Below are 18,231 nucleotides of genomic sequence, written 5' to 3' on the forward strand. Positions count from 1 at the left end.
TTTGATCGCTGGACTTGAAATCTTGTTGAAATTGGGGGCAACGAGAGTCGAAATAATGGGTGATTCCGAACTGGTGATAAAGCAGTTGACGAAAGAGTATAAGTGCGTGAAAGAAAATTTAATCATGTACTTTGTAATAGCCAATAGACTTCTCAAAGAGTTCGACAATGTCGTCTTCAGGCACATTCCCAGGTCGGAGAATCAAGAAGCAAACGATCTTGCTCAACTAGCATCCGGATACAAAGTGTCGAAGGAAAAGTTAGAAGAAGCCATTGAAGTCAGAAGGAGAGTCGTATCTACCAAGTTGTCTCCATCAGATCTAGAGTCAATAAGATTAGGATACGGTGACGAAGAAAACTTTGAGATATTCAACATAGATGATTCAGGAATAACAGACTGGAGAAAGCCTGTCAAGGATTATCTACAAGACCCAAATCAGAAAGCAGAAAGAAAGATAAAATACAGAGCTTTGAGTTACGTACTTTTGGGAAATGAATTATTCAAAAAGACTGCAGAAGGAGTTTTGTTGAAATGCCTGAGTGAAGACGAAGCCTACATAGCCTTGTCGAATGTACACAGTGGAGCGTGTGGCGCACACCAAGCAGGTCACAAAATGAAGTGGTTATTATTTCGACAAGGAATGTATTGGCCAACAATGCTGAAAGATTGTGTCGAATTCGCAAAAGGTTGTCAGGAATGTCAAGTACATGCAGGCATACCCCACGTCCCTGCAAGTGAGTTGCACTCAATTATAAAACCTTGGCCATTCAGAGGATGGGCGTTGGACTTAATCGGGGAGATTCGACCAGCTTCCTCAAAAGGACAAAGGTACATTTTGGTTGGGATAGACTATTTCACAAAATGGACTGAAGCTATACCATTGGCGAATGTGGATCAAGAAGCAGTCATAGACTTTATCCAAAAATACATAATTTACAGATTTGGGATACCTGAGACAATAACAACAGATCAAGGATCTGTGTTCACCGGTAAAAACATGCAGAAATTTGCACAAGAAACAGGTTTTAAGCTCCTTACTTCGACACCTTACTACGCTCAAGCAAATGGGCAAGTTGAAGCAGCCAACAAGGTAGTGATAAACTTGATTAAGAAGCATGTGGGGAAAAAACCTAGGAATTGGCATAAGACTTTGGACCAAGCCTTGTGGGCTTGTCGAACGTCCCCCAAAGAGGCAACGAATTCGACTCCATTCAAGTTGACTTACGGACATGATGCAGTTTTGCCGGTCGAAATATATCTGCAGTCAGTGAGAGTGCAAAGGCATCATGAAATCCCATCAGAGACATATTGGAGTATGATGATGGATGAACTAGTTGATTTGGACGAGGAAAGGCTGCGCGCGCTAGAACTAATAAGAAGACAAAAGAAGAGGGTCGAAAGATTTTACAACAAGAAAGTGAGATTCAAGACTTTCTTAATAGGTGACCTTGTGTGGAAAGTAATCCTTCCTATGGATCGAAAGGATAAATTAATGGGAAAGTGGTCTCCTAAATGGGAGGGACCTTTCCAGGTTTTGAGAACATTTTCAAACGGCGCGTACGAAATAGAAGAAATAGAGAAGGATAAGAGAATCCTAAGAATAAATGGCAAGTATTTGAAAAAGTATAAGCCTATATTGCAGGAAGTAAAAGTAGTAACAGAATAAGTGCAAACATAATTGTGATAAGATGGGCCAAATAAAAATGGCATTCAAAAGTTATTACAAAGAAAGCCTCAAAGGGCTGAGAGTCGCTAAATAAATTCGACTATAAATTAAAATGGGCAAAAGTATCCTTCAAAGTGGCGAATTTCTGCCTCTGAAACTGGAGTCGATGATCACAAAGACTCTTGTGAGTGGAGAGGGTCTCAATCTCCTGACTAAGTTGCTGGGCTTTCTCTGCATGTCGAATACCCACCCTCAATTCTTCGTCAATCTCGCTCTGCTTGGGTTGCTGTATGGATGCCTTACGTTTCTCCTCTTGAGAGATCTTTTCTTGAAGTGCTGCCATCTGTGTTTTCCATTTTTGGATATTGTCATCACAAGCAGCAACTTCTTTGACATAAGTTTCAGAGAGCTTTTGCAATTTTGAAACTTTGTCAGTCGAAGTCGAAACGGCATCCCATTCAGCAGTTTGAGTTTCAGACTTGGAGGAGATCTGATTGGTGAGATCTCTTTGACGATGGAGATCTGCAGTGGCCAAGTCAATGAGAGTCATCAGCTCCATCACAAAACTTCCAATCTCAGAAGAAGCTTCCAGGACATTCACTTGCTTCAAAATTTTCTTAAGATCAATTTGAGCAAGGGAATTTTCTTCCAAGACTTTAAACAAATCGACATCAAGGATTTTCGTTTTGATTTTGGTCAAAATGTTGCCAAGTGATGGTGCTTCAGAAGTTGCCCCAGAAGTGGTCGAACTACTCTGCGAAGAATCCTGGAAATTAAAACGGGTGCTAAGCATGGCTTTCAGATACTCCAAAGGTCTTTGCACCTTGAGATTTTCAAGTTCCTCGCGAGAGAAACTGGTCGAACCAGTTGATTTGCTACTCCCTTGGGCCCGGTCAGGAGCAGGTGGAGTGTTTCGCGTCGAAGCATGCTCAACCTCTGTTTGTTTCAACTGGTTGTCCCCATCTCTGGCAGCTCCATTTTCAGGATCATCTTCGACCACAACCTCCATATCAATGTCATCACCCTGAGGTGCAACATTTAATCCTGGATGAGGAGGAGATTCATCTTCAGAAGCTTCACCCACTGTAGTGTCGAATTCTGCTACAGTTTGCATGTCATGGTCACTTGTGGGGATATCTTCCTCTGGGGCTGTTTCCTCCAGAATTTTCTCAAGTGTTCTTTCGACAACCACTTGTTCCTGAAAATAATTCTAAGATTTAGAAGAAAAAGATGCAGAAAAGGCGAATGTATGTTGTCGAAATAAAAAATTACCTCAGGAATCTCAGTATTAAAGCTGGATTTCCCACTCTCCGTATCTTTCGACTGATGTTTAGCAGGGGGAGTACTGGCAGAATCCTTCCTAGTTGATTTAATGATAGATCTTTGGGAAGAGACCTTCGTGAGTTTCTTCTTCTTCTGAGGGGGAGGGATTAACTCTGGAGATTCGTCACCAGACTCTTCACTGGGGACTTTAGCCTCTTCTTTCTCCTCTTCACTTTTTCTCTTTTGGATTGTTGGGGGCTTTCGACTTACCTAGTCATGCAGGCCAAAGCCAGTTAGTTTTGAAAAAAGGAAGAAAAAATAATAAGAAGAAAAAAAAAGTTTTGTACTTTTGTCGAAGGCTTCTTAGCAGTACTGGGCGACGCTTCGACAGCAGCTTTCTTAGCAGGGATCTTCACGGCTAAGGAAAGAAAGAAAATTCAGAAACAAATATAAGAGAGACATGATAAGACAGTTAGAATAACAGAAGGAAAAATCATGTTTTTCTGTGAACACCTTCAAGAATGGGATCTTCCACGCGAACGTGTTCTATTCCAATATGAAGGTGTCCTGGATATTCGCCCAGATGATACTTAGTCGGAACCACACGCTCAGCAGGTTTTTGATACTTTTGACGAAGAATTTTCATAAAATCCCCACAAAGGAACCAGTCTGGAAGTGGAAAACTAAACGCCACCCCAAAGTCAGCAGTTGGCAAAGGAGGAAACTTTGGTGGATGACAACTGAAAGCCAGGTCATAGCGCGCCTCTGGTGAAAGATGGGAAGGCAATGACAGTTTTTTAAACTTCTCTGTCAATTTGCGCTTTAATTCAGCCGCTGCTTCGCATATGGTTCGACTAAGATCATCAGGTCTATACGCAGTTTCAAAATATTTTTGAAGTTTCTGTATTTCCTTAATATGTCGTTGAATACCTTTTTTGGTCCGATCCTGCACAAAAGCGAAAGCATTTGTCAAATGTGTAGCGAAAGCAGCTACGTCGAAAAATTTGTTGGAATAATAATCCTTCCACCATTCATCAAACTCAGGAGTGCATAAGAATGATGGTCGGAAAATAACTGGTCGAATGTCGAGAGAATCATCAGCTAGTTTCTTCGACAGCTATTTGCCTTCGTCTTCAGTGTGAAGGGAATTATAAAAGATGATGGATCCTTTCTTGGGAAATATAGGTTGAGGTTTGATTTGGATTAGACCAAACTGTCTAGAAACAAGGTTGGGTTGATAAACTATCAAAGCAATTTGATTTTTAGTGGTGTTACGGTAAGAAAAAAGAAGCCTAGGGGTTAAGAATGATTCCCAAACATTCAGAAATGTATTTTCATCCTTTTGCATCTCCAAAGGCAGTTGTTGGGTAAACCACTTAGGTCCAATCTTTCTATCAGCGAAAGGTGCCATGGTCGAAGTAAATTGATAACTCTTAGCAAACATCATAACATAGCTTTTAAAAGCTTGTCGAAGGCTGATTCCTTCATCAGATGGCGTTATTAGCACTAATCTTGGCCATTCGACAGTCCTATTTTTTACTTCTTCTTCATCTATTTCTGGTGCTACAGGAAGATTGGCTTCAAAGGTGGCATTGAGCCATAATTGCAAGAGCCAGAAAGGTCCTGATAAGTTGATTTTCCCTTGGGTTTTGGTGTTTTTTAAAAAATGTACGCTCTCACTCAGAGATTCATAAAGGTTCGCCAGAATCATTTCGCTCAAACATAGTTTTGTGCCGGCATGAAGCTGATTGGCTATGGTAATGAATCTCTTAGCAACTTGGAGAGAGCGAGAACAAAACACATATTTGGATAGCCATAGTGTTAAAAAAGCTATATGTTCGACATCTAAAACTTCAGTAGTACTCTTATCATGGTAATAGGACATGAATAAGGAGTAGGATGCAAGGCTAGTCTCGAAAGCAATGGTATCTTCATTTAAGACAGTAGGGTCGAAATCTATACCATTGGGATGAAGACCAACAATGGCTGCTGCGTCAAAAAGGGTAGGCGTAACCATCCCACAAGGAAGGTGAAAGGTGTTGTAAGTACTATCCCAAAAGTAGAGAGAAGCCAAAAGCATATTTGGGCAGATATTGGGTCCTACTCTCGACAACTGGATAAGGTCGAAAATGCCTACCTCTTTCCAAAAAGCCCCTTTAACTTTTTCGATTTTATCTAACCAAGATACGTAATCAGAAGGATCTTTCGACCATGGACAAGTTCTAAAAATCCTGGGATAATTCAAATAGGTTAAGTCCAACTCTCCAATATCCGTCGAACTCGATGAATCTTTTTGTTCTACAACTTTCTCTTTAGGCTGAGGTTTTCTTCCAGCGCCTATGGGTTTTGTGTGAAAGTAAGAGGGAAAAAATTCTCTTAAGCGCTCTGGTTTAATCTCTGGATTTGGAAGGGGACCTAACATAGCATGACAATTTCCAGAAATAAGAACAGGGATTAGTACCTGAGATTTATAGATGCAGTCTTTCTCTTTCTCATTTGGAGGTTCTGGAACATACTGTTGATTTCCAATGGTCATTGGCACCTTCAGATCATGTACAGGAGGGAAAGCTGGATTCTGTTTCTTCTTGGAATGTTGGCTGCTTGAAGGTTTGTTAGTAGCCATTGTTAAGAAGAGCTTGGGAGTTTTTCTCAGAAAAATGTGAAAGCTTAAGAAATGGGTATGAGGAAAGGAAACCTAAAACGGAAAAGGGTTTAAAGAAAAGGTTTATGGGTATTTATAGGAAGAAGATGCTGAAACGTTTTAGGATGGTAATGATGTTAGTGGGACACGTGGCCATTTCTGATGGGAATGATAAAGAGGTGGAAGTTGAAAAGAGACCATGATGTGAGGAAATGATGGAAGTAGGCTGTGAACGTGGGCTAGACGTGACATTGTGAAGAAAGTGTAATGATGAACCTGCATTGAAAATTGAGATTATCAGACTTACATTTAATGAATATTAAATGACATGGCATCAAAACACTGGTTGACAACAAATGACTGTTTCTCCAGAACAACGGTCGAAACGTCTTTGCTGGGGGGCAATTTGTATACGTGCGTTTTCGACGCCATGAAATTTGGTGTACAGAGTGACTGTTTCGACAAATGATGGCATGGGATAAAAAAGATTTGGTTGATAAGTGTGGCTCGACACTTCGATAAAATGGAAGCTTTGATATTTCGACATGATATTTGCAGCTAGAAAAGTACTGTTGACAGACATGGAAAACATTGCAGTATATTGATAATTCGACAAAAAGCCTGAAGGAAGACGTCATTTCGACTTAAAGTATAAATTTGAATTTAAAAAGTTGTGACGTTTGACAGAAGACGCGTGGAAGCATCTGGCGAAAAGATGAAAGTCGTTCGTCACAGTTTTAGGATTTAACCGTTAGTGACAGTTATGTTATTTGTATATAAATAGGGTAGTTGTTATCAGAAAAAGGGTGAAGAATTACTTATACAAATTTCCTGAAGACACTCAAAGTACCCGTGTGAGAGAAAAGAGTCATATTTGGAAAATGTATGTGTAAACAAACACCAATTCCTTCAAAGTTTATTTTATAAAGTTTAAAGTTCTTTACGAATCTCTTTTATGTTTTCCAGTCATTTATCTTTCTGCACTTTCTCTTTTTCGACACTTTACATTTCGTCAGTTATTTTCCGCCATTTACTTTGTCTTGTTAAATTTACATCTACTTAACGTTTTAATCAACATATTTCGACGTAAAACACTTAGAGAACAAAAATGAAATATATGAAAGTGATTCTAGACATCTTCAAGACCATCTAGATCTGCACATGTCCTAGGATTTGTGTGGTTGATCCTGCAAGTAACCCAATTCTACAAGTTTTGGTAAACCAGAGGTTGTTCGCCAAAATTCACAGTGAACAGTAACAAAATTTAGAATCTTGAACAAATCAAATAAATTTCTTCTAGAAACTGAATCACACTTTAAATCATCTTTAATAGAGATGTGAGGTTTTCTCTTTAAGTGCAAATCCAAATATTACAATTAAAATATATCTAATTAAATCTCTTTATGGAATGAATCTTCAATCAATATCTATGTCCAATTTTACCACAATCTTGAATAAACTAATTATGATATAAATCTCCCTTTGAAGCATATTGAAATAATGCAAATCCAATCAAATAAAATATTTATCCTTTCTTCAATACAAATACAATAGAATCAAATATTGTTATTTGAATAAAATCTTTTCCAAATTGATTTGGATTAACAAGCTTCTTCCAAAAGTAAACCTCTCATCATACTAGATATAGTACAAGTTTCCTAACCAAATGTTGAAGCGAACATATAGTGTAGTATGAGCAATCTGGCCCACCAAGATGCATAAATGTCACATAACATGTTCCAGACATCTTGCTCAAGCAACTTATCAAAAACTTGGACTGAACAAATCTGAAGTGCGTGAGAATTCAATCAGTGTAGCACTCATGTCAAAATGTCACACAACATGTGCTAAAAATCTTGCTTGACAAATTTCCTATAGAAATTAGCCTAATACTTAGAACAATAAAACACGGTCTGAGCAGTATGAATAATGTTTGGGCCAGAATGTCATACAAACATCTTGCTCAACACGTTGCTTACAAAAATAAGTCAATAAAAGGAACAATATAGTATAGAGGATCTCCCCGATGAGATAAAAGAAAGCAAGACTAAGACACCAGAGATTGAGATCACCTTCTCCGAAAAGGATGCAACAAGTATCTACCCCCACAACAACGATCACATGGTTATCACTGTGAGGCGCAATGATTGGAAAATCAGAAGAGTCATAGTAGATCAAAGGAGCTATACATAAATCCTTTATTGGGATTCATTTAAGAGGATTCACCTTAACTCAGACGATCTCAAAGCTTTCAAGGCATCAATATTTAGGTTCTCATGTGAGCAAGTATAAGTGAAATGCTACATAACAATGAAAACAACCTTTTGTAGTAAGAGAATAAGCCAAAGAGATCAAGGTCAAGTATCATGTCATAAACGGTCCCTCTTTTTTATAGTATGATATATGGCAACCAACTTTCAATCAACTGAGCGCTACCTTGACTACATTATATTTGTGCGTGAAATACTCACTCCCTAATGAGCAAGTTGGAGTTATCAAAGGAGACTAGGAGATCACCAAGAAGTGTTACGTGGTGAGTCTCAAGCATAAGATAGTTTGGATCTTATGCGTGAATACCAAGAATGTTGGTTCGGGAGTAAATTTTTCGAAAGAAGCTTGCCAAGGTAAAGAAACTCCCCATCATGAGAGCAAAACGACAAGAGACTGAGGCCTCAACGGGTAGTAAGAGAATATCACGAATTTTTGCTTTATTATTATTTATTTTGTTGATATTATTTTTATAAGGCGGATACTATATCTTTGTGATCTGTAAGAACAAGGTGTTTCCTGAGAAAACACTAAAACACTATTTTCCCTTGCGGCTTGTGAGGGAACAATGGTTTTTAATGAGGCTCCAACTTTATTATTTTTTGGATATTTGCATTATTGTCTCTCATCTTATCCATTAAAAGAAACTTAAGGAAACTACCATGTAAGGCAATCGCTAATACTGAACCTTCATAGAAGGATCCTAACTGCCTCTTGAGGCAATTAAAACACAGGATCCCCATGACAGATCCTTGCTGTCCCTTGAAGCGATTAAAATGCTGGATCACAACGACTGATCCTTATCGCCCTTTGAGGAGATTAAAATGCAAGAGCCCTATGAGGGATCCTTGCCGCAATTAAAATGATGAATCCTTGTAGAGGGATTGTCGCCTCCCTTTGAGGCGATAAAACATATTAGACTCACAAAAGAATCCATTATTGCCCCTTATTTTAAGTTAAGAGATACACGAAACTTATTCAAAAGATTCATGTGGCTTTAGGGGATAAAATCAACAAAAGGCCAAAAGAGGTGTCCAAAGCGATTATACAAAAACAACCAAGTGAACAAAAAAAACTATATAAATTATAATAAGGCAATTAATACAAAAACACTTTGAAAGGGTATTAGTTTAAGTTTTTACACAAATCCCCTAGGAACAAGAAGACAATAAAAGGCCAGAAAGGGCCTGAAGAAACAAAGAACACAAAAACATTTTTTCATTGGGGGATACATCAGCACTAGGACCATCCTGAGAATCATATCATATGGGGGATCTTTTGTGTTCTGGTGAGGACCTCTCCTTCTCATCCACCAAATTACCTTCCTAGATAACTTTAAAAATATTTAAAATGTCTAGGTCCAATGTGGGAGAAGAAGGACAAATGTTCCTTCGTATGCCTAAAAGAAGTACTAGAGTTTACCACCAAGTCATCCTTGAGGCATGACACTTGCCCTCAAATTGCTTTTTGAAATGGAAGGCATCCACTAAGGATAATATCAACGGTTTCTCTTTGGGCATCAATTTCTTTGGCCTTGGACGCTACAACGGGCCACCATGTTTCTAAGGACTCCTTCTCCAACTTCTTGCTTTTGCAATAACCCTCATCATATTTCTTAAGCTTCCCACTCAACAATTTTTAGACCTGGGTTCACCTATCTCGGTCAACACATTCCAATATTACAAATGTTCTAGTAGTCATTAGGGAACTTTGAAGATAAACAAAGATAACGATCAATAAACTAAATAACATCAAAACTAGAGGCACTCCACAAAGAATAATGAGGTGGTAGAGCCTCGCCATTAGGTGGCCTTTGAGCACCCACCTCCTTCGAGGTAGGTGGTGGCCTTTGAGCGCCCACCTCCTTCAAGGTAGGTGGTGGCCTTAGAGCGCCCACCTCCTTCAAGGTAAGTGGTGGCCTTTGAGCGCCCACCTCCTTCGAGGTAGGCAGAACAACTTTGTCCCAAGCAACCAATGAAAACCCCCCTTTATGTTTGGGATCTTAGCATTGGGCAAGTAAGTTATTCTTCATCCCACCTCTTCTTTCCCTTGATAATAAAGCCCTCAAGATGACTGTGGGCTATTTGTCTCCCCACACCTGGTCTGGATTTCATCTCAACTTTTCCTCTAAGAAAACCTTAGCCATCTGACCTGCAAAACAATACATAAAAGCACCAAAGTATTTAATCATACTCAAGTAATTATCAAGGGGGTCACTATTCCCCTACCACAAATTCTCTAAAAGACGAGCTACCTTGGACTCGTTGGATGTCAAGTACTTATATAGTCATATCCAATAATAGCTGCAAGTTTTTCCTTCTAAGGTAGAGGGCATAGGTGGCATCATTCTCCTCCATCACAATACAAGAATCCACTCACAGTCTCACTTATACAAATTTGTCCTTCTAATTCTTAGAATCGTTGGAATGGGCTTTGAATATCTCATTCCCTAAAATGCCACCTTGGGTTATCTAACCCTTTTATAAAAGTTGGATCCCCTTTCAACCCAATACTGGAGTAAACTTCTAGCCCTTGGCACACCAATTTGAACGACCTAACAAAGCCTTAATTAACTAAGAAGGGGCAATGTTAAAAGACTTTCCAAAACAACAATCTCTTCATCCTCTACATGAAAGATTTCCACAGGGATATGAAAGACTCCAATATCTTTGAACTCTTTTGACACAGCAGAGGGTAAACTATCATCACTTTGTTCCCTAGAACACAAGAACAAAAAGATATTGACACCACCATAGCTAACGAGATTACTAAAACCCTCGATCTAAGAAAAATAAAACTTAGCACCAGGCTAAAGGCCGAAGAATAAACTATCTAAAATCTCCAACCATAACAATTAGAAGGAATAAAGATAAAAAGAATCAATAACTAAATGTGTTGCAAATAGAGAAAAAGTTAGAATAAACTTGTATAAAATTGTGCAAGCAGAAAAATGAGTAAAGAAAAAAATCAAGAGAAAAGATAAAAAGAATCAATACCTAAATGGGTTGCAAATAGAGAAAAAGTTAGAATAAACTTGTATAAATTTGTTCAAGCAGAAAAAGGAGTAAAGAAAAAAACAGGAGAATGAGGAATCTTTTATAGGGAAATTATATAGCTACAAACATTCAAAAAAACCTTTTCGGCTCCGAAAGAAACTTTTAAAAAGCTTGGCATGTTTTGAACAAGTGTGAAGTCCAAGTCTATCTAACATCTCAAGGAAACTACAATTGTTGTAATTGCTCACACTAAACTAAATCGAGTCTATCTCATTTGAATGATAGATGTTATACATCACCAACTACCACGCAAGTTACTTAGTAGACATTTAGTAGACATTTGGTAAGGGGATGATGACTCATTCCCAAACAAAAGACTTAACCAAGGGACTCACCCTTACGTCTATTTGATGAACTCACCCTGATTAAGGGACATATCCTTAAATAACACACTCACATTGCAGGGGACTCACCCAAAGGTTAACCCAAAGTAAAATAGGAGAAGGAAAACACATTCATTTAAAAGAGCACATACATACAAACCAAAAACGTTTTCCTCACGGAAATAAATCCTGAATATCCACGAAAATCCTGAAAGCATGTTATTCCAATCGTGCCCATTATGAAGTATAGACACCCCAAATTTAACAAACTGACACAACAACAATCCTAATCATTTTTCATAATCACAAATGTATGAGCAGGTGTCCGTAATCGGTTTTACCCAATTAGCTTGCATTTTCGACATCAATATATTAATGTGATCACTTTATGGTGGCACCTTCAACCAGATTTCAAACCTGCAAAAAATTTATAAATATGAATTCAAATCTACCTATTTGGAAGTAACATCAAGAGAGGCCACCATGCCAGAATAGTTAAAATTGAACCAAAATCAAATTGCTACAAACAAATCACGGCAACTTCTCAACAAGAGGTAAATTATCAAGAACAATCCGTACAATACTCATTCCAGGGTGATATTCGGAAACTTATAAAACCTAATCCCTAGAAACCTAACCAGATAAGTGCGTACTTAACCATCAGAAATATTGGATCAATTCATCAACGTTAAACTCAGACGACCGTCGTGAGATTGAGAATCCAAATTCATCATATGGTTTAGATTTTTCATAAAAAATAAATAAATAAACGAAGAGTAGATTATTTGAAGGTAGAATGAGAATGAAGAAGAAGGATTGAGATAACGAAAGTATTTAAAGGAAAGGGATTAGGGTTTTCTACGGTCGAAAGGCGATTAGGGTTTGGAATTATGCATCTTGTTTTGTTTTCAATAGGGCCGGCCCAGGATGCAAATAAGCCACCGGGTATTGGGTCAAGTTTTTTTTAACGTGAATTATTAATTGTGTTATGAAAAAGTTTTTTTTAACATTACATTAGGAAATTATTTAAAGTTGTTTGTTAGATGAGTTGGTAAAGTGTAAAATATTTTACGACTTTTATAATGTATCCTGTAATAATTTAATAAAATGATAATAAGAAAATGCAAGTCAATGATATTTATTTGGATGAAAATTGGAATTTTAATTTATTATATATTATTTATGACCGTCTAAAAGGATTTTTATTTGTTTGAATTCTTTAATTCCTAATAAGTTAACATGGGAAGGCAATCAAGACAATATCTATACTATTCAGGGTGGTCATGAACACTCGGGTTCATCTCGCTCCTGATCCCCACTATAGGATCAGAATACACTAAATCTTTACCATCACCACAGGTAACTCTTTACTGATTCTCACCTGAAATCGGCTACTCGCTCCTAATTTCCACCATAGGACTAGAGCACACCAAAACAGGACTGAAGCCCGTGCCATGATGCATGACTCTCAACAACATGCATTATCAACAAAAGGTTCACCAAAAGGATCCTCAAACGCATCTCACCATTTATGTATCACATCACTCATCATACACAAAAATCAATGTTATGACATCTATAAATACAACATCCACAAAATATTAGCAGCTCAACAAATACAAATTCATAGACATTTATTCATGTTAACTCACTAATAACAACATTACGAGTCCTCATAAACATTGCTACAGTAGGCGTAAGATTATAACTCAATTAACTAACCAATTCATACCATGAGCTATGCGTGTTAGCTTTCCAACGCTTCAAACAGAATCTTATTTGAACTTACAAAACAAAAGTTACAGCCAAAATCGTAGGATATTTCAACAGAAGACAAAACAGGAATTTTGTCAGTTTGGAGTCAACTCCTAGCATGTATGTATCGACACATACTGTTATTTTTCCTTAAAAAACGCTATTATATTGGTTTGGAGTCGACTCCAAACACGTATGGGTCGACTCCAACTGTTGTTGTTTTTTTCTTCTAAAAACACGTTTTTCACGCCCATGGAAGGCCTTTTACTGTTATGAAATTATCCAAATATTTCTTAACACAAAATAACTTATTTCGAACATCCCTTTTCTCTGAATCAAACCCCACTCTTATTAATCCCTAATTTTATTAGTCAACACACCAATTGACCACCAATTCACCAAATAATCATATCTCTAAAACCTTATACATTCAACAATGGTGGAAATTTATACATGTACAATCATGATGATTCAAGTATAATTTTAGTCACAAAATCACATGCATAAATCCAACAAATCATCATTTTCCAAATCATTAACAAAATAATAATTCATAGAACAAAATCATGAAACCTCAATGAGAATAAGGACCTTAAATCTCCACCATTCATGCAATACACCTAGATTGGTAGCTCTTTCTCTCCTCTTACCTTGGATTTTCCAGCAAGATGCAACTTTAAGCTCTAACTGTGGAATCTTCCTTTAGCCATAGCCTTTGTCTCTTCTCACCATAAAATTCTATTTTTACGTAAAACTATACAAACTCTCTTACTTCAAATATATCTTAGAATTTTTTACATATTTCTTTCTAATTACCTCATTAACCCTTAATTTTCATAATTCACACTATTTCCCCAACTCCCTCACTCCCTGCTCCCCTCTATTTCTCAAAATTCTTGATATTAGCCCAATTATATCATTTTACTATTTTATTTAACTAATTCAAATAAAATACTATTTATTCTAATAATTAATTAAAATTCTAATTAATTATAAATAATTATACCAAAGTCTTACTCTCTCTATACATCTACCTCTATGACACTTACCCACACCATCATACAACAAATAATTAAAATATAAATTAATCAAATAAAATTATAAATAACTAAATTAAATTAATTAATTGAATTTTGGGTGTTACAACCCCCCACCGCTTAGAAAATTTGTTGCCCTTGAAAATTACCCGAAGGAAACATAGTTGGATATGACCTTCTCATATGACTCTCAATCTCCCAAGTTATGCTTCTACCAGCTGGTCCTCCCCACACTACCTTCACCAAAGAAATATCCTTTGTAGGAGAAGAGCGATCCAAAATGCAGCGAAATTTAAAAAATTTCTCCTTTAGTGATCCTTACGAATGGCCATGATCAGTGATAGAATCGTTACCTCTTGTGGCGATTGAAACCTCTGATGCGGATCTATGGAACGATCACGAACATTGAATGGTGACAACACCTCTACTCAGTCCACACGAACGGATTCCTTCAATCTCAGTGCTAGCTGCTATGAATGAAGGCTATGAGTGGGTGAGAGAGAGAGAGAGAGAGAGAAAAAAACGAAATTACAATTGCACAAATGCTTCTGCACAAGGGTTCTATTTATAGAACCACTTGTGTGGGTTGCAAGCTAAAAAGTCCACTTAAGTGTATGTGGCTCATATCTTATAATATGTCAAAATCACTTAAGCGCATGGTACCTTACCATATTTCATATTCTACTTAAGTACATTGTACCTTACGATATTCTTCAATTCACTTAAGTGCACTGTACCTTACGGTGTTCCTTAGTTACTCTATCTCTCATCAATTCGTCCTTTTGTGTGTGACCCTGTAGGTTTTCATGGCATTGACAATTATATTAAATCACGTATTTAACATAATAAACAGTGAGCGGTATCTAGCAACACATCACTGCTACCCAAGACACGAAAATGTCATGTGATCTGACAAATCCTTTTGTGATAATACTTACGTGTACATTTACCCTTTTGCTCTTATGTCTATATTGAGCACAAGGCATAGACCGTGTCATCTTTGTCCAGTTCAATATTGGGCCCGTAGACATTTATCCTGTTACACAGGATGGGCAAGTTCCATCTAGGTCACTCATGTCGCTCAATATGCTTTGTGGAGTATCCATCAACTGTCTTTATGGTCATCCAGTTACGGACAACGTTTGATCAACAATAAGGCACTCGACTTTACATCTAGGGTCCATAGTGGTTTCAGGTCGAAGGGTGGTATACACCAATATCACCATGAGAATAACTTATGACACTTTGCATAACATTCTATATAGTATTCTCATAGCGGGTCAATCCAGTATAAATATTACTCTTAATATTCGTACCTATGTTTAAGACTTGATAACTCCTCCTTATCCATGATCCATGAGATGTGATCATCAGTCTATATACATAATAGTCTTAATGCTTTAATGTTATCCCATTTCACAATAAAGCTCGACTACGGATACTTTAAGAATATTGTCCTTATGTTTAATGGGATCTCATGATTAAGTCACACTTGATACATTAAACGGACTAACTATTCTAGGGACTTTATTAAACAAACATAATAAAGAAAAAGTCTTTTATTATTAATAAATAATTCGATACAAGTACCAAAAGTATTGATCTCTAGGGCTTACACCAACATCCTTACCACACAACTAATTTACCTCTTGATCCTCTATCTGCATGGGCGATGCCTCAACAATCAGGTTCTCTCTCACCCGTATATCATCCACTTGGATCACATGAGATGGATCCAAAATGTATCTCCTCAACCGAGACACATGAAACACCTCATGAAGATTAGCAAGTGACGGTGGCTAGGCGATCCGATAGGGCACCTCTTTTATCCTCTTCAAGATCTGGTATAGACCAACAAAACATGGCGTGAGTTTTCGAGACTTTAAAACTCTACCAACACCGGTTATTGGAGTAACTCTCAAAAACACATGGTCTCCCTCTTAAAACTCAAGTGATTTCCTCCTCTTATCATGGTAACTCTTCTAATGACTCTGCGGAGCTTTCATCTTCTCTTTGATCATCTTGATCTTCTTCGAAGTTTGTCGTACAATCTCCGGTCCAATCATCGCACCCTCTCCAGATTCATACCAACACAAAGGTGTCCTACACCTCTTATCATACAACGCCTCAAACGGGCTGATCCTAATACCCGAATGGAAAAAGTTATTGTAAGTAAACTCATTCAGCGTCAAGTAGTTATCTCAAGCGCCTCCTTGTTCTAGCACACAAGCCCTCAACAAATCCTCTAAGGATTGGATAGTCCTCTCCATTTTCCTATCATTCTGCGGGTGATAAGCGGAACTCAAGTTCAGCTTAGTACCCAAAGCTTCTTTCAATCTCTTCCAAAATCATGACGTGAACCTCAAATCTCTATTTGACACAATGCTCAATGGAATAACATGTAGACTACAAATTTTCTCAACATATAGCTCAACTAACCTTTAGATAACTTATCATAATTAGTATGAAACAAGTCGATTTTGTCAGCCTATCAGTAATAACCCAAATAGAATCACACCCTTTCATCGTCTTCGACAAACTTGTCACGAAATCCACGGAAATGTTATCCCACTTCCACTCCGGAATACTCAACGGTTACATCAGACCCAACAACTTCTGATATTCAATCTTCGATTTTTGATAAGTCAAAGAAGCATAGACAAACCCAGCTACTTCCTCATTCATTATTGGCCACCAAAACAATTTCTTCAAGTCTTGATACATCTTAGTGGCACCAGGATGAATACTCAGCCCACTTTTGTGACCCTCCTAAAAAAAATCTTCTTAAGCTCATGTGTGTCTGGTACACAAACCCTGTCTCTGAACCTCATCCTACCATTCTCATCGATTATGAAGTCACCACTCTTACCTTGATTGATTAACACCACTTGGTCAACCAATCCCACATCAGCCTTTTGGCCATCTCTGATCTCTTCAAGAATACCACTTGTTAGTTTCAACATACCCAACTTCACACTCATAGGAGTCTCTTCACATACCAAGCTCATGTCTCTGAATTGCTCGATCAACTCTAACTCTCGAACCATCAACATTGACATATGCAAAGACTTCTTGCGCAATGTGTCAGCTATAACATTAGCCTTACTCTGATGGTAACTCAAGCCAAAATTATAGTCTTTCAGAAACTCGAGCCATCTCATTTGCCTCATATTCAATTCCTTCTAATCAAATAAATATTTTAAACTCTTGTGGTCACTGAACACCTCAAATATGGAGCCAAATAAATAGTGCCAAAAAATCTTCAACATGATTACCACTACTGCCAACTCAAGATCATGCGTAGGATAATTCCTCTCATGAACTCTCAGCTGTCTAGAAGCGTAGGCCATAACCTGACCATTCTGCATCAACACACCACCTAGACCCATCTCCTAAGCATCACAATGCATAACAAAGGATTCACTTGAATTCAGCAAAATCAAAACTAGAGCAGACATCAACTTCTTCTTGAGTTCTTAAATACTCTATTCACAATGCACATCCCAAACATAGGCTTGACCATTTCGAGTCAACTGAGTCAAAGGTAACACTAACTTTGAAAAACCTTCAATGAATTTCTTGCAGTAACCAACCAACCCAAGAAAACTCCTAATTTTAGTAACAAACTTCAGAGTCTCCCATTGTAACACAACGTTTATCTTATACGGATCCACAACCATACCACCATTCAAAATTACATGGCAAATGAACTCACTTCTCTTAACCAGAACTTGCACATGGACAACTTCGTGTATAGCTTGTTCTCTTTCAATTTCTGCAACGCAACTCTCAGATGTTCTACATTCTCTTCATCAGACTTCGAATACATCAAGATGTCATCGATGAATACAACCACAAACTGATCTAAGCACTGATGGAATATTCTATTCATGTACTCCACGAACACTTCAGGTGTATTAGACACACCAAACGAATTATTGAATACTCGTAATGACCACGCCTCGTTCTGAATGCAGTCTTTGGAATATCTTCAGGCTTCACACAAATCTGATGATAACCCAAACACAAGTCTATCTTGCTAAACATACAAGCACCTACCAACTGATCCATAAAATCATAAATTCTCAGAAGTGTATATTTATTCTCGATGGTCACCTTATTCAACTGTCGATATTCAACGCAAAACCTCATACTATCATCTTTCTTCTTCACTAATAATACTGGCACAACCAGGGCGAAACACTTGGACAACAAACTTCTT

General features: G+C 37.7%; 1 long non-coding RNA gene and 1 other non-coding gene across 2 annotated transcripts; both read right to left on the reverse strand.

The window, feature by feature from the left end:
• Positions 1-8,900: 8,900 nt before the first annotated feature.
• On the reverse strand, positions 8,901-12,148 carry LOC127092950 (uncharacterized). Its single transcript, XR_007792352.1, has 2 exons — positions 9,772-12,148; positions 8,901-9,663 (listed from the first exon to the last, which is right to left on the reverse strand). It is a non-coding gene; the product is annotated as an uncharacterized LOC127092950 (long non-coding RNA).
• On the reverse strand, positions 11,873-11,958 carry LOC127099476 (small nucleolar RNA Z161/Z228). The gene has a single exon (XR_007793972.1). It is a non-coding gene; the product is annotated as a small nucleolar RNA Z161/Z228 (small nucleolar RNA).
• Positions 12,149-18,231: the final 6,083 nt, after the last annotated feature.

This window comes from Lathyrus oleraceus, chromosome 6, assembly GCF_024323335.1.
Source record: "Lathyrus oleraceus cultivar Zhongwan6 chromosome 6, CAAS_Psat_ZW6_1.0, whole genome shotgun sequence".
Lineage (NCBI taxonomy): Eukaryota > Viridiplantae > Streptophyta > Magnoliopsida > Fabales > Fabaceae > Lathyrus > Lathyrus oleraceus.